This window comes from Hyperoodon ampullatus (assembly GCF_949752795.1).
Source record: "Hyperoodon ampullatus genome assembly, chromosome: 12".
NCBI classification, from domain to species: Eukaryota; Metazoa; Chordata; class Mammalia; order Artiodactyla; family Ziphiidae; genus Hyperoodon; species Hyperoodon ampullatus.
In genome coordinates this window covers 38,314,675-38,333,369 of record NC_136925.1, presented here as the reverse complement: position 1 = coordinate 38,333,369, position 18,695 = coordinate 38,314,675, and positions in this window count along the sequence as shown.

The following is an 18,695-nucleotide window of genomic DNA, read 5'->3' as shown; positions in this document are numbered from 1 at the left end:
CAACATTTCCGAGTGTGTGAGAGTGGGTGTATTTCGCAGTGAGGAATAAGCATCCTAATGCCGTTGCTGGAAGGGAGAGAAGAAGAGGGAATATTTTTGATTTTTCAATCTGAATTTCATCCAAAACATCTGATAAATGATATGTGGGTTGGAGTTAGTTTGTCTTCTCTGTTTTGTCCTCTTGGTCTTTAATGAAAAATAGTGAGACAACTTTTTTTGGACTTTAGAATATTCTAAAAGTGTGGAAACATATGTTGTAAAGTGTACACAAAGAGAAGCTTTTTGTCTTCTGGAAACATATTTAAGTCCCCTCTGTTTCCTTTGGTGCCAGAACCATTACAATTGATTCACTGTGTTTCAGCTGATATCAAATACCAAGTTATATACCCCAAGTCCTAAGATACAGTTTCACAAGTTAAGAATAAACAGAAAAGGTGAACTGTAGCCCAGAGTTATGTTTAAAGGCAGCTATACTTCCTTTAAAGAAAATTACTTGCTCTGCCATTGTTCAGGCATTTAATAAAAATAGTCATATTAATCAGCCACCTGTTCCTTTAAAGGCATATATCCTCCAGTAAACCTAGGTGAGAATGTTGAATTACAATCCACAATGCACATCTTCAGTGACAGAATGAAAGCTCATAAAGTATGTGTGAGGAGACTTTTAGTCTAGAATAAACTTCAGAGCTGATGATTGTTGCACGTTGGCAATGACAAGGTGTAGGTTTCTTCAAATGTGCTACAGATGAGGACAATTATAACAAGTTGCTGCTTTATGAATACCATGAGTCCAATAATATTCCCTGGATAACTTCATACAGTCTGTAAGAGTATAACCTTATGTGGACAGGAACAATCAATCTCATACTTATCTCAGAAGAGCCACTCTTTTGCTTCTTTGACTTACCCTTATGCTCCCCAATCATCAGCTTGTTCTCTCCCTCTCTCTCTCACACATACACACATACACAAATGCACCAAAGACAGACCCTGGACATAGAAAAAGTCTTCAATTTTCCCTTTGGTGACTAGTCCTGCCAGTCACCAAAATAAGCACAGGACTGACCTTTCATACATTCATTCCTCAGTTATATTTTTGTGACTTCTTTTACTCTTCAAGGTTGCTCTTGATGTTCATTCTAGCCTGATTCCTCCAGAAAATGCATTGGAGAGTGGATAGGAAGACCCCAGGGTGATCTGCCTTCAGCCCTCAACCCCTATATCTGCTTCCTTGTTATCTCCAAGAACACCTAACTAGAGGCCCAGTCTTCATGCCTGGTAAGGAATTAATAGATATTTGCTGATTGAGCAGTATGACATAATGACAAACTTACTTTTGTATATTGTTTGAAATTAATGCTCATTTTGAACAAGCTCTGTGATCTAACCAAATGTGGTGACTAAAATATGTGGGAAAATTACTATGCTGAACACATTATTAGAGTTGTCTCATCTAACATCCACAAAACCCTATGAGGCAGCATCTACTGTGATCCCCATTTCACAGATGAAGAAACTAAGGCTTACACAAGCTAAGTTATTAAGTCACAAGCTAGTAAGTATTGGGATTTGAATCCATAACTTTCTGTTCACCTCTGGATTTGGAGTTCTTGACACTATACTAATCTTCTTTGACAAATTCCTTTTAACAATCTGTATTTTATATAATCTAAGACCCACATTTTTCTAATTTTAACATCTCTGAAATTGTGATATATCTTACAAGACTTCTTTCGATTATAAGTGGCAGTTTTTTTTTCCCTCCTTGGTATATGAAGTAATAGCGTATTTTCCAATCGGTGGCATATTTGGTTATGGTAGTTTATGCTGCAATATCAAACCGTTAGAAAATCTAAGAGACTTAAAACAAATGAGGTTTATACTCCTTGCTCACACAAAGTCTGCTGAAGATCTGTGTGACTCTCCAGAGCAACTGTCTTCCATGTGACGGCTTAGCATTGCATCTCTGTACCAGCATGTACTTCCATAGCCACTAAGTAGGAGAAGATGGAGCCCTGGAGGATCTCACACAGCAATTAAATGCTCCAGCCTGGCAGTGACATAGGTCACTTCTGCCTCCAATCCATTGGCTAGAATTAGTCATGTGGCTCTGCCCAACTGCTAGGGAAGCTGGGAATTGAATCCAACATGTTCCCCAAAGGACAGGAGAACTGGATATGGATGAGCATTTAATATTTGTACCACAATGTTATCTTCATTCACTGAAATATGGTCATTAGGATCAGGTAATGTAAATATCATAGATCTATTTTATTCAAAACCAGTGAGCAGCAATTGGCCTGTGATTTATTGTAGTCCATCTTAAGCATACATTCAAAATTCGTGCTCATGTTTAACTTCAAAGAACAAAATTCAGAATTTATTTCAAAAAGAACATTATGAAACAGCATAACTATAATGCAGGGGCTTTAATCAGGAGCCTACAGGTGAGCTTCCAGGGCTTCGGAACCTCCTGAAATGATATACAAAATATTCAGTGCATTTTTTTCTGAGGAATGGGTACATATCTGTCATTCTCAATTGGGATTCATGATTTATTCATTCCTTTATTCAACAAATATGTATTGAGAACCCACTATATTCCAGGAATGGTGTTCTGAGTGCTTTGGATCCAGCGCAAAGATGACAGACAAGTTCCCAAAATCTCACTAAGCTTATAGTGTACAAAAGGGACAATGAGTAAGCAAACAAATAATAAAAGAAGGGCTTCCCTGGTGGCACAGTGGTTAAGAATCCACCTACCAATGCAGGGGACACAGGTTCGAGCCCTGGTCCAGGAAGATCCCACATGCTGCGGAGCAACTAAGCCCGTGCACCATAACTACTGAGCCTGCGTGCTACAGCTACCGAAGCCCACGCACCTAGAGCCCATGCTCCGAGAGCCTGTGCTCCACAATAAGAGAGAAGCCACTGCAATGAGAAGCCTGTGCACCGCAACGAAGAGTAGCCCCTGCTCGCCACAACTAGAGAAAGCCTGTGTCCAACGCAGCCAAAAATATAAATAAATAAAATTTAAAATAATAACAATAAAAGAAGGCAATTTTAGATCCAGATAGGTGACATAAAAGGACAATGTGATAGAGAGGAACTGGAGTAGGGTGGGTATAGAGGTTGGGGTCTGCTTTAGCTAAAATAGTCAAGATAGACCTTTAGGAGGAGAAATTTGACCTGAAATAGGAAATATGAGAAGGACTGCCTATGCAGAGGTCTTGTAATCCTGGAGAAAAGTGTTCTGGTCAGAATTCTATAGGAGCTGAAGAATGTACTCAGCACGTTGGAGAAACTGAAAGTATCTAGAGTGTGAAGAGTAGTAGGAAAAGTAGTGAAAGAGGAATGCAGAGGCCAGATTATATGGGGCCTGCACATAAGGGATGGATAAGAGATCAGAATTTTATTTTAAGATCAAGGTAGACAAATGCACAGTGTAAAGAAACCCCCTTTGCATGGGAAGGCCCAAATTTCTTTCTGGTTCCATTATTTGTATGTGTGGATCATCAGGCCATGGTTAGCTCTGCCATTAATCAGCAGGTTAACTCAGCTGGGCACCTCCCTGAGTGGGGATCCCCTTCCCTCCTTGCTGTTCCAAGAACATCCTCACCCCCTTTGCCATGGTGTCATGGTGAAGACCATGACCTTCTCAAAAAAATGGAGGCCTTCTGTCATATATAGGGCTATAAGAAGCTCCCCAGCTGGTAGCTTCAAACAGACTCAACATTCTTTGCAGGAGAATAAGGGGCTTCATACTTTAGTGAGGCCTTGAGCAAGTCATTTTACATGAACATTCATTTCTTCATTTGTGAAGTGAGAATAGTGAGTTGTATTTTGGAGTGTTGTTATGTCCATATAATGTCCATTAAAGTGAACTAAAAATAAACCTGCACAAATTTCTGTGTGCAAACGTGTATCATCTGCTCTTCTGAGGATCATTATTATTTTACAATAGCCTTAGGTTTATATGTACAGACTAATACAGATGTGTGCCAATTTAAGGAAACCTGACACATGAGGAATAATCGTCTAGATAATGAAAATGTTCTTCATTTTCAAACTAATGTACACCAGGGTCCTTTTTAATAGTAATTTGCTAAAATGTAATAATTTTAATGTATAAAAATGAGATTTTCATATACACTTTCAAGAACATTTCTACCATATCCATTGAGGCAAGCATATCAGTACCTGTAAATTCAAGGAAATGGTCAATTCGAGTTATAATTCTTTTATTTATTTATTTATTTATTGCTGGGTTGGGTCTTCGTTGCTGCGCGCGGGCTTTCTCTAGTTGCAGAGAGTGGGGGTACTCTTCGTTGCGGTGCGCGGGCTTCTCATTGCGGTGGCTTCTCTTGTCGCGGAGCACGGGCTCTAGGCACGTGGGCTTCAGTAGTTGTGGCGCACGGACTTAGTTGCTCTGCAGCATGTGGGATCTTCCCAGACCAGGGCTTGAACCCGTGTCCCCTGCACTGGCAGGAGCATTCTTAACCACTGAGCCACCAGGGAAGCCCTCGAGTTATAATTCTTAATTTTATCCATTGAAGCAGAGATCAAAGCCTAGTGCTTATTTACCCCAAGCATCTTTTTGCTCAAAAAAAACCCAAAAAAAAGTTAAGCTCAAATACCAATGTGTATATCTGAATATAACAGCATTATGTGTAGTAAACCTGTGGAAATAAATGACCATCCAAATGAGAACAAGCAAAGTCTGTTTATTTAGAGCAAGGAAGTCAGCCACCATCACTTGCATTTGGCAGAGACTCAAAGGCAGGCATAGGAGTAGAAAAACTTTATAGGGAGAAAAAAAACAAAGGCTTCAGGTGTGCTCTTATTGGAGGTTGCTGACTTGGAGAAGCTGGAGAGGACTAACTAGATGCAGGGCATCCTACTTTGGGGGAACATCAGTCTGGGGAGCATATTGGCGTTCTCTAGTTCGTCCTGAGTTGGAAGCGGGTAGTGGTAAGGAATTGGGAATCTGGCAGTCTTTTACCAAGTTCCAGTCATTCTGGGCTGATTGTGGAGAAATTGGTTTGGCTTCTCTGACTTGTTGCTTCGGAGATTATGGGTCAGTGTTATTATTTTTTTTTTTTTGACTTTTCTTTTTTTTAATTTTTTTAAATTGAAGTTTAGTTGATTTACAATGTTGCCTTAATTTCTGCTGTACAGCAAGGTGACTCAGTTATATATACACAAACTATTACATATAGAATGGATAAACAACAAGGTCCTTCTGTATAGCACAGGGAACTATATTCAATATCCTGGGATAAACCATAATGGAAAAGAATATAAAAAAGAATGGGTCAGAGTCCTATTGTTGTACATGGTTTGGCCATTGTCCAACTGTATAGTCAATCTCTCAAGCCATTAACTAGAGAATAATATAGGCCAGGCAATGAAGAATAAACTACATCCAGGTATAGGGCAACTTCCATTTGTGGTGAGACAATATTTTGATGTATTAAGAAGTGTTGTTTTGTTTGTACCTGTTAATTCCTTTCTACCCCATGCACTCATTCATTTAAACCAGACTTTAGCATCCATTGCTTCAGGGTAAGGCTGTTATAAAAGAAATTCACAAAACTATCAGTTGTCTGTGACTTTTGAGATTTAAAATGGGCTTGTGAAATTCACGGCAGAAAAAAAAAGTTTGAGAGGAAACTTTCTTCTTTGAATTTCAAAAGTCTAGATTTTGAGTATCAGGACCCAATGACCTGAAGGATTTAGATTATAAAATTTACACCTTGGGAGTTCCCTGGTGGTCCAGTTGTTAGGACTCTGTGCTTTCACTGCAGAAGGCGAGGGTTCCATCCCTGGTAGGGGAACTAAGATCCTGCAAGCTGTGTGGCACAGCCTAAATAAATAGATAAATAAATAAAGTCTATGCCTTAAAAAATAGGTTCCAAAAATGAAATGATAAGCCAAAGGAAGATTTCCCAGCCCAGAAATGGATTATGATTCTGTGTGGTTGGGGGGAAGAGGGAGCAGAGGAGTTTATACAAGGGATGGAGGCTCACTGAAGCTTCCCACCCGGGTCCCAGTTCCCTGGGGTGTCAGAGGAGCAACTGGCACACTTGCTAGGTTTGAGGGAATCTGAAGGCAGAGGGCAGAGAGTCGAGGCGAATAGTGCCTCCTTTCTGAGATGCAGCCTGGAAGAGTGCCAGCCCAGCATGGTGCAGCCAGGCACAGTGTGGGTAGGCACAGCGGTGTGCAAGGGCTTGGACAGAAGGTCCCGGGGTTGCTGTAAATACTCTCCACTCACCATAGTGTGTGTTTCATGTGTGGCTGAGAGTGGAGCAGGTGTGGCTCTGAGAGACTGCAGAATTTTTTTAAATTTATACTTAATTTTTTTTTGATGTATAGTTGATTTACAATGTTGTGCTACTTTCTAGTGTACAGCAAAGTGATTCAGTTATACATATATATGTATGCTTTTTCATATTCTTTTCCACTATGGTTTATTAAAGGATATTGAATATAGTTCCCTGTGCTATACAGTAGGACCTGTTGTTTATCTATTTTATATACAGTAGCTTGTATCTGCTAATCCCAAACTCCTAATTTAGCTCTCCCCCCTTTTCCCGTTTGGTAACCATGAGTTTGTTTTCTGTGTCTGTAAGTCTGTGTTTTGTAAATAAGTTCATTTGTATCATATTTTAGATTCCACATATAAGTGATATCATATGGTATTTATCTTTCTCTTTCTGACTTACTTCACTTAGTATGATAATCTCTAGGTCCATCCATGTTGCTGCAAATGGCATTATTTCATTCTTTTTTATGGCTGAGTAATATTCCACTGTGTGTGTGTGTGTGTGTGTGTGTGTGTGTACACCACAACTTCTTTATATTGTATATTCATCTGTTGGTGGGCGTTTATGTTGCTTCCATGAGACTACAAAATTGAAGTAGGCCTGCCCCCAAAATGTTTGATCAGAGATTCCATGAGGACTTCCACATCAGAGGATGCCAGCTGGAGAGGTGACAGTGGCTGAGGAGTAAATGCCACCCACCCACCCACCTGTCATGTAGATGCCAGCCCAGTGAGAAAAGTGCAGGGTATGGACACGAGAGAAGACTAAATCAACTGAGATTATCTGAAGGTTTCATTTCTACCTTCTAGCACAGTAGTCTTGTGAAACAGAGATTGGGTTCAGTTATAACGAAAGAAAAAGTTTACATGCAGCAAATACCTAAAGTTTTTACATTGATACTTATAGCTCACACATAATATTTACCCTATAACTCAAATTTGCTTTTAAACGATTTTTAAAAATGGAGTTTTCTGGCTCCTGAAGTAAATTTTGGGCATTATCTGCCTAATTATTTACTATCTAAATAGTATCACCCAAACAAGAATAGTTTCCTTGAGGTTATGGCCTTAATATCATAATAAGACCAACTTAAACACAGAACATTTTTAATAATTAGGCCAAATTCTAGTAAATATAAATTTCAACTTAGTATCTGAGTTATCTTGAATTGTCATTGCCTTCCTCGATGACATCCATTGATGAAATCAGAACCCTTCTCTGTATTAGATTTATATAGATACTAATGTAGACTTACAATAATATCACATTTCCTTTAGATAATCAAATGCCATTAAAACAATTAGCCCTCTGACAATCCTATGTTGGGTTATATCGTCAACTATCGTGTCTTGAATTCCTGCTACAGCCGAGTATTTTGTGCAAATTATGTCATTTATTTCTCACAACCATGCTTGAGAGTATACTTGTTCCCATTTCACACCTTAGGAGAGTGAAGCTGAGCACAGGGTCACACTAGGAAGTGGCCGATCCCTGATAAAAGTCCCCAGTCAGCCGACTCCCAGACAGGTGAGATATGCTTTCACCTACACCACGTTCTGCTCTTCTCTGCTCAGCCCTTCTATCACCTTTTTTTTGGAAAAGAGAGCATGCAAATACTGTAAATAATTCTAATTTCTACATGGATGTTATAGAAATTAAAACATCCGTAACAAAATAGTCAACCTTTCAAAAATAACATACTACACTTTAATATTCTCAAACCAAATATGGTATTCAGTAAATGGTTACAGAGGATTGATATCTATGTTTTGACCCACCTCCTTTGAGAAACATTACATGTTGTAAAAAACATTTTTCTTTCACAGAAAATTTGTCTCCAACATGCTCTTCAGCCATGAGTTGTCTCTTTATTACATCCCAGAGGGAGGACGTTGAGTGGAAAAGTTTCCACAGTTTAACTATGAGAAGACATTATACATTTCAGTGGAAGAAAAAAATGTCATCAAAAGCTAAGTAGATAAATTAAGGATGCTATAATAAGTCTTGGGATATAGGCTGTGCATTTGTTTTCTTTTGTTTTTTAATTCCATTAAAGTCCGTAAATCTGTGTACCAGATGCTGAAGTAGGACTCTTGCTTCAACCCAGTTTTGCCCTTCCCATCTGAAGTCAGCCAGTCTTTAGTGCAGCTGATCTCCTTTTGAGTCTGGAGGTGAGGGAGAGCTGGCAGGGACAGATGGGAGAGAAGAGAGCAGATCCGGGGACAGTGACTAAGAAGCTGCGCTCCTTGAGAAAGTCTCAGGATGTACAGTATGGGAAGGTGCTGAAGCCCTAAACTGGGAAACAAAACAAAACACCAGCATGGAGAAAAAAAAAAAAAAAAAGGAAGTTCAACACTGAACACAGAGTATGCACAGAGGCATCTTTTTATGTGGTGAGCAGTAGAGTTTTGTCGCTGAACACATGGACAATTATATAGAATTTAGTAATACAAAAGCTACTATTTATTGAATGCTTTTTATGCACCAGAGACCATGCCTAATATTTTACAGAGATTATTTTATGCAATCTTCACACAGTTGACACAATTACAGATTGTGTCCCATTTTACAGATGAGGAAATGGAGAGTTAAGACATTCAGCATTTGCCTAGTAAGTGGGCCAGCAGTCTGAGTAGAGTCTAGAGTTCTCCCTGCCACCTTGTATTACCAATGGTTTTGGTGAGGAGTCTTGCTTGCAAGTAACAAAACGAGCTCTGTCTAAAGAAAAACAAATGTTGGAGGAAAGGGGGCTCACAGAATCCAAGAGGCTGGGCGAACAGGCTTGGGAAACAGGCAAGAACCCTGGGCCTCAGGAGGCCAGGCCACAGGAACACCCTATCCAAGATGCCACCATCTCTGCTTCTGCTATACCACACCTTCTAGAAATGACAACTGGACATCATGCTGACCCCATGAGCTGCCCCAGATGCTTCTCCTTCATCTTCTCCTCGGGGTGCACAGGCCTGGATGGGAAGGTCCACGGCCAGGTGTTGGAGCCCCTGTTCCATATTCCAGGGGGTGGCGAGAGTGAGATTCAAACTGTTTGGCATCCACAGTGGAAAATGAGGTCTTATATCCCAAGATCACACGTGATGAAGAATTCCCCTAAACGCAAGGACAGATGGATTTTGACAGCCGAAGGAATGTTATAATGTCCTTCCAGACTACCAGCTGTAGCCACTTTGTAGCAAATCATTCCATTAGGAAAGTAAATGTAGGGCTGTTAAAATAATTTTGAAAGGTCAGGCAAAGGTGGAATTGTGCAAACATTAAATATTGCAAATCAAAACCTGACTGACCTAGAATTTCATCCTAATAGATTTACTTTCAATCTCTAAATGCAGACTTCAAAAAGGCAAATTTGGTAACCCATATGCTAAACAGCAATTAATTGGAATGTTTAGGGAATGGAATGTTCTTGTTAACTTAAATTTCTAACTAAATGTGATTAAGCCTTTAAAAAGACCCACAAGCCTTTATATTTCAGATCTTGTCACTGGAATTCTTAATAAAATATTTGGATTGTGAGGATTTTGCAATTCCTCAGAATTACTGATGCCACCATATGTAGTTGTAAAGTGCAGTCAGTGTAGACTGTGCTGAATGTGTTCAGATCTCAGGGTATATGTTCCATGTACACTTCATTAGCCAAACTTCTTTTTTTTTTTTTTTCATTTTAGGCTGATCCTTTTGCAAATTTTTATTAAAATTCTTACTTTTTAAAAAAGATTTATCACCTCTTAACATAAAGGGGAAATGGCTATATATTCAATTACAAATGCAGAAACATATAATACGATTTGATCTTGAAAATGTAACAGCCAAGAAAGCATCCAATATTCGTTCATTAACGAAACTTCTGATATGAGTTTGCCTTTTGTTTTATCCATTGCATAAACATTAGATAAAGAGGAGGAAATAAATTCTGTCCACGTAAACTTTTTTTTTTTTTTTTTGGAGCCTACTAAGGGCAAGCATACTACTAGGCACTGTGAACATAAACATAAATAATAATGGTGTTTTTAAAATGAGATGGGAATTCAGAAAATGGGCTGACTAATTCTGAATGAAGGATAGAAGGCCCATCTGAGCTGGGCCTTGAGGAATGAGAAGTAGGATATTGCCAGATGAGGGAGGGAGAAGGAGGAACATCCTAGGCAGGAAGAACAGTGCGAAGAAAAGTGTCAAGACGTGAAAGTGCAAATGAAGGAAAGGGAAGGGGGAATAATTCAGTGGGCCTAGGATGAGTATGTTAAAGGGGGCTATGAGATCACCCCAAATGTAGGATAGGACCAGACTGTCAATGGCTGCAAATACCATCCTAAAGGAGAGTGGACTTCTTTCTGAGAGTCCTAGGAAGCCACTGAGTCCTTTTTAGAAGGTGATAAGATCATAAATGTGGGACAAGAAGATCACTTTGACAACAGGTAAAAGGCAGAAGAAGAGACCAGAAGTAGGAAATTACATAAGAGGTGTTTGTAAAAGTCCAAGAGGTAATAAATTATTGCTTAGACTAGTGCAGTAGTAGTTGGAAGGAATTCTTTCTACGAGTTACCTTAGAGACAGAATCCATAGGAATTGGTATCTGACTGAACAGAGGGGAGGGGAGATTGTGTGAAAAAAGTGAGTATTTGGATAATAGAGCCCATTGCATAGTAACTAACTCCTTTTTGCAAAAACAACAATAAAAATTGCACTTCTAATTGGCTCATTGAGTAAGTGGAGCAGTGGATTCCAGTTTTGATTGATCATCTCCCCAGCCCAGACCTACTGAAGTAGGTTGCCTGGAAGTAAAGACCAGTAATTCATATTCTAAAAGCTCTCCAAGGATTCTGATGATCAGTCAATTTAAGAAAGCACTGCAGTTGAAAATCTGAAAAGGAAATGATATCCAATAACATTAGATTCTGCAATATCTTATGAGGTCCTGTCTGCTCTACTTCTGAAACATAGCCTGAATCTCAGTATCCTCTCTAATTCCACCACACCCATCCTAATCTTAGGCCCATTTATTTATTGCCAAAACTAAGTCACTGCCACCTACCTGGGCTCCTTGCTTCCACTCTTGTCCCTGTGCAGTCCATTCTCCACAAAGCAACCAGACCATTTCTTCAAAAATGTGAAACAGAACTTGCACCCTCTTGCTGAAAATGTTCCAGTGACTTCCTGTCACACTGTGATGGTTTTAAATTATGTCCATAAATTCTTTGTTGCTTCTCCCTTGAAAAAATAAAGCCTGATTCCCCTCCCCTTGATTATGGGCTATTCTTAGTGACTTGCTTGTAAGAAACAGAATGTGACAAAAGTGATGGTGTGTGATGTCCAAGATTAGGACATAAAAGATATTGTGGTTTCCTTCTTGCTCTCTTTTCTTGAATCAATCACTTACTTGGGGGAAGACAGATACTATGTCACATTCAAGCAGCCCTACAAATAGGCCCATATGGTGAAAAACTGAAGCCCTCTGCCAACAGTCAACAAGGAACTGAGGGCTTCTGCCAATAGCCAATTGAATGCTCCATCTTGGAAGCAGATCCTCCAGCCTCAGTCAAGCCTTCAGATGACTGTAGCCATAGTCAATATCTAGACTCCAATTATCTGAGAGGCCCTGAGTCAAAACCACCTAGCTATTTGGCTCCCAAATTCCTGACTCACAGAAACTATGAGATAATAATGGTTTTAAGCTATTATGTTTGGGGGAAAATCTGTTAGCAACAATAGATAACTAATACACATACTTAAAATGCAATCCAAACTCCTTGCCATGACTGGCAAGGCTCTACCTACTTAGAATTCTGCCTATATTACTAATTTTATCTACCACTGACTTTGTGGAAAAGACTACTAGTTGTCTCTTAACAGCTATTTGTCTCTACCTTGTTTAGAAATAGAGTCACCAAAGTATATCCAGATATATGAATTCAAACTACTGACCATATTTCCTAGCCTCCCTCACAACTAGATTTGGTCATATGGCAAATTCTAGCCAATAGGATGTGAGCAAAAAGATGTGTGTAACTCCCAAGTTATGCCTTTAAATAGAAGGGATGTGGCTTCTGTTCCCCTTCCCCCCATTTCTGATGACTAGAATACCAGTATGATGGTTAAAGAGGAGAAGCTGGACTAGCCATCTCAAGTCGCAAGATGGAAGTCTCATGGTAAGCATGGCAAAGCAACAGGATAAAAAGAGCATTGGTCCCCAATACCATTAAACCAGGTCTCTCTTGTCTTTAACATGAGCAAGACACAGGGCTATATCTTGCATTAAATCATTGCATTTTTTGGTCTCTTTACTACAACAGCCCAACCTATACGTTAACTTACTCAGCTCCTTGTTTACCACGTTCTAGCCACATTGATCTTCTTTCTTCTCTTCTACTACCCTGAGGTCTTTGCACTTGCTGTTCCCTCTGCTTGGAATGCTTTCCCCGCCCCCTCCAGGAGTCCCCCATGGCTGACTCCCTGCTACCAGGTTTCATTGTTTCATCTAAAACACCTACGCCTGTGTTGTTCTCTATTACATAATCATGAATGAGTTCTATTCTTCATGGTACTCTCAGCACCTTAAATTTTCTCACTTATCTGTTTGTTGTCTGTCACTCTCCACTAGAATACAACCTCCATAAGATCAAGACTCTTGTCTGCCTATTTCCTGCTGAATCTCCTGTGCCAGGAAAGTACCTGCACGTAGTAGGTGCTCTATAAGTATCTGCTGTGCAAATAAGTTAACAAATGAATTAATAATAAATGATGTCAAGAGCCTAGTCCTTGGATCACTTTTCATAATTCAGCCTCCTTTACCTGCTGAAATTAGGGTAAGTTAGGTAACAATAATGACTTAACTCAGGATTAACAAAAGAGTATCAATAAGTCTCTATACCTTCATTATTAAGTGTTCTGATTTAATGAGGAAATAGAAACACAGAAACAGTAAATGAATCTCTGTCTTTAGCCTTTAAAACCCAACTAGAGAAAAGTAAAAACGAGCTCATAAAAATATGCCTAAAGAACAGATTCTCTTAAATCCTAATATAGATTATCGTATTACATTGCCTGTAAGATGCCAGCTATTGTGAGAAACACCATTGTTTTATGTACCATGAAAAAAGAAAAAATGCTGCTGTGGTACATTGCGTTATTTTTCCTCTGGGCCCACAGCCCCTTCCCAGCCTCAGGGTGGGTGGAGTACACTTCCCCTGCTCCATTGTAAGGATTGACCATGTGACTTGCTTTGACCAACTGAATGTGAATAGACGTGACAAAGGCCATATCCAGGCAGCTTTAAATGTGTTTGTGAGGTTAGATTCAGCTTTTGCTCCTCCCCTCAACCGTGAGATAATGGTAGAATAGTCCCAGAAAGTGGCTAGTCCTTTCACCTGGATTCTAGAATGACATATGTAGCTATGCAGAGGTAAGCCAAGCCCAGCCAAACCAACCAGAGCAAAGGCCAGTGGAGCCACAGCCAACCCACAGCCCTACATAAGGTGAATAAGAAATAGGTTTCAGGGCCTCCCTGGTGGCGCAGTGGTTGAGAGTCCGCCTGCCGATGCAGGGGATACGGGTTCGTGCCCCGGTCCGGGAGGATCCCATATGCCGCGGAGCGGCTGGGCCCGTGAGCCATGGCCGCTGAGCCTGCGCATCCGGAGCCTGTGCTCCGCAACGGGAGAGGCCACAACAGTGAGAGGCCCGCGTACCGCAAAAAAAAAAAAAAAAAAAAAAAGAAATAGGTTTCAGGGCTTCCCTGGTGGCGCAGTGGTTGAGAGTCCACCTGCTGATGCAGGGGACACGGGTTCGTGCCCCAGTCTGGGAAGATCCCACATGCCGTGGAGCGGCTTGGCCCGTGAGCCATGGCCGCCGATCCTGCGCGTCCAGAGCCTGTGCTCCACAACGGGAGAGGCCACAACAGTGAGAGGCCCGCATACCGCAAAAAAAAAAAAAAAAAAAGAAATAGGTTTCATAGTAAGCCAATGAGATATCGATAATCACAACAAAAGTTATGACAACTAACCTACCACATACCATCAATTGTAAGCTGCATGTTGGTTTCAGAGATGTTAAAATGTGGACCAATATGTGTCTTAGGATCAATAAAATGTGGTATGTATTATATGTTATCACATATCAGCACAAGATATATTGCAAGTGCCCAATAAATATTTGTTGACTTGATTTTATGTACATGATGATGTGGAGTTCATATTTTTAGTGAGAGTTCTTGATACACACCTTTTCTTTTTAACACATTATATGTAACAGTATAACCTTAGGTATTAACTGTAATGGAAACTAAAATTTATATAGCAAGCAAAGTTCAAACGAAATAAAAGGCAAGCTGGGACTTTTCATTACTTCTCTTCTGTCCCCACTCCTTACACCTCATATAATTTCCTGACTTACATCCCAGAGGACTTCCTTCTCTATCTGTCCCCCTCCATAGCCCATATACTAGATATTAGTATTCTATTATTTGGAGGCCAACAGAGAACAAAGGTAGCAAAAATGGAGTTCAGTAGCCACTGGCATAAACATAAAACAAAATATTTAAATGTATGCTTGTGAAACAGGTTTTTCATATTCTCCAAACTAGATAAGAGACTGAATAGGCCGAAGGAGGGAAGAGGTGGAACCACATGAGCCACAGAGTTTCAGAGATGTCAGCATCTGCCAGAACAAGCACCATCTATTGCCAATGCCAGGAGCTGTGTAGGTGCTGACTCAGAGCATTGTTCACTGTATATGATGTAACAGTGAATATGTATAAAGTAATCACAATATATAATTTGGATATTTTTATCCAGAAAAAAAATGAAAGTGATGATTATGATAATAATAGTAAACATGAATTGAGCAGAGCGCTGACTATATGCCGAGCACTAGGCTAAATGATTTATCTAAACTAGCTTAGTTGTTCCTCGCAATAGTATTATGTATTAGTCAGCTACTGCTGCAATAATGCTTTATGACAGCCACCCCAAAATCCAGTACCTTGCAGCAACAAGCATTTATTCTCTTTTTCATCCTTCTGCAGGCCAGCTGATGTTTGGGTGATCTAGGCTGAGCTCTGCTGCACAGCTTTACTTCAGGCTGTGGGCAGGGGAGACTGGCTCCAGGGTGCATGTTAGGTTAGATCTGCTCCATAAGTGTCTCATTATTTTGGGAAGAACAGCTACCTGGGGCATATGCTCCTCATGGTGACAGTAGGAGAACAAGAGGGCAAGTGAAAACACATGCTGCCAGGCATGGAACTGGCACACCGTCACTTCTACCAGTATTCCATGACCAAGACCAACATCAGTGGGGCAGGGTGGGGGTCATACCCCAAGGGAGATGGGAGTGAATATTTGCTGAACTACAATCACAAATACTTTATAATAAGGTAGGTATATAGGTATTTTACACCCATTTTACAGGTGAATGAACCAAAGCATAGGAAGGTTAAGTGACTTGCCCAAAGACATTCAGCTAGGAAGTGATAGAACCAAGATTTAGATCTAGCCTGATTCCAGAGCCTAGTATCTTAACTATCACTCTATACAGTTTTAACAAACCATACTCCAGAAGACATTATAAAGAGAAATATAGAAGCAGTGGTAATTTTACAATAATAAATGGGACCCGAGGAAAAGAAGTATGCAAGATAAAAGACTCTATTTTGAGCTCCTAATCAATAAAGATGATTTTCTCACTAGCTTTCATAGCTGCAGGAGGTTATATTGTAGGAATCCACAGAAGGATGTGGGTTCATTTATTTTTAGATTCCCCCCACACGGTACAAATATGTTAACTTTTTATCTATATAAATACTACCTTTGTTACTTAATTCCTATCCACCTCCTTTGAAAGGGATATCTCATTTATTCTGATAATTACAAGTAATATATAAAGGAATTATAAAGTGTCTCCTTGTAAAAACGCTTGAGGCCTTCAATGACAGTCATATTAAATCAATATTAAAAACAATGAGGTCCAATAAAAACATTAGATTCGAGCCTTAAGAGGCACGCAAATAGTCCTGTAGAGAAAAAAAAAACCTGAGACATGATTATAAAATATGAGAACGAAGGTGCAAATATCACCAACAAATCCTTTGGAAATATTTTTAAAGAAGAGACAGTCTCTCTTACAGCCTGGGATAAATGAAAAACAGGAGAGAGTTCTATGCCCAGGGGACTTCAAAGATTGAGATGTTGACCAGTTCATTCAGCTTCAGTGTCTTGGAATGCCCACAGACAGGCTGTTTTTTAAACACCATATGCTTCCTATATCACAAGTACTTTAGAAGAATTGTTTTTCTTCTTTCTATGGTAGTAAAGGAATCTACTGTCATGAAATAGACCCCTGGGTCAGTGTTACAAGTAAAGCCCAAACCTACTGTGAGACTCCCACTTCTTACTCTAGCTTTCTCTCCTCTATTATTATGATGATTTCAACTTCAAATTGCAGCTGTGGTCATTCATTTCCCTTTAGAAAAAGTATGAAGCTGAAACATCTTCCAACATATAAAACCAAATAGCTACAACTTAAACTACTCGTTTCACATTGTTCGGATTTTAACTTAAACAAATCACCTATATAAAGACATTTTTGAGACAATTTGAATGTTAAGAATTTTGGTCATTTTGTTAGGTGCAATTGTATTGTGATTACTTTTTTAAAAGGAAGTCTTCATTTCTTGTAAATAAATTCTGAAATATTTAGAGGCAAAATATGATATCTGGGAGTTGCTTCAAAATACTCCAGCACTGTTGGGAAGGGGAGTGAAAAATGTGGATAACTGCCAAAACCAGATAATAAGTACATATGGTCTCATTATCCTATTTTTTCTACTTTTGTGTAAAGTTTGAAAACTATAATAGAAAGTAATAAAAAGTAAAAAAAATACCCATTTAAAAATATCACAAAAAGACCTCTGTAAAAGAAGTCTAATAATTCAAAAGAGGGCTTCAAAAGTGAATGGATTTCTACCTAAAATAAAGTAAGTTCTAAGCCCTATAACTTGCAACATCCTTAAAACAACACATCACCATAATATTCACAAGCAACACAGCATTTCAATTGTCTTTTGTATGTACATGTGTATGCTATGGGGGTAAACTGTATGATTTGTTCTGGAGTTAAAAATAGCCATTCTCCTAGAAGTATAAGAAACAAAAGCACTTTATATCTATATTTTTTTACTGATTTGAAGTCAGGAGGACCTATGGTTGAACAGTGGAGAACGATGGGGGTTTGCGATGTAAGTTTCCTATTTGCCAGGCACTGATCTAGGTACTTTATGTTTATGAACTCATGCTAATATTCAAAATTACCCATTAATATAGGTAATATTGTTCTTCCCATTTTACAACTAAGAAGACCACAGCACTGAGAGTAAATTACATAATTTGCCCAGTTTTGCACTATTGGTTAATAGTAAGGCTGGGATTCAAATGCAGGGAATCTGGCTCTTGTGTTTGATCCCTTAATTACCAAGCTCTGTCACTCTCCATGGAAAGAGTGTCTTGTAGAGTTGTTCTTTGTTTAGACTTTGGGGACCCCGTCTCTTTTATTCTCAGAAAAATAAAGCAACTCTTACTCCCTTTGACATCAGCATGTTCCTTTTATTTTGTTATGCACTTCAAACCTATTACTCCCAACGTGGTCATACCAGCCCTATAATACTCAAACATATTTATTACAGATGTTTGCTTATGGCATGATTTCAAAGAACAGAAAACATCACAGCGAGCTCTTCTGATTGATTTAAACCAGAGTACTTTTGAGAAGGATCTCTGACACCGTAGTAGTTGACAATGACATCTCTTTTATGTGGATGTCAGCTGTTGGGAAATGACCTTACATGATTTTTTCTTAATCATCTGATCTCAGATGGTCTTTCGCAAATTTTCTTCAGCCCAGCAAGTTGATACCGCTGCTTCTATATTTCCAGGTTTAATAATGGAATCTCTTTCTCTTTCTCCCTCTCATTTCAGACACGTTATCTTTATTTGGGAAAAAATAGTTTTTAAAGATATATTTATCTATGGGCCACACCATAATAGCCTTTGCATATGATGACTTTAATTTGGGGGACTTTGAATAGCTATTTCTAGATAAGAATTACTGTGAGTCTACATGGGGCTTCAGATTGACTTATTTAGTTGACTTGGTCATTGAACTTATGAAAAGAATGGCTTGACTGAGTTGTTTCAGTAAATTTGTGAAAAGTGATTTTTTAGAATTAACTGACCATACTGATTTGATTGTTCATCCATAGATACATCCATCCTTGAATTTTCCATTTTCCAATTTTAGAAGAAAGCTGCATTTTAAGACAGAGAAAATATTTTCAGGTAATTTAGGAGTTATATTTATTACTACAGGGCAGCA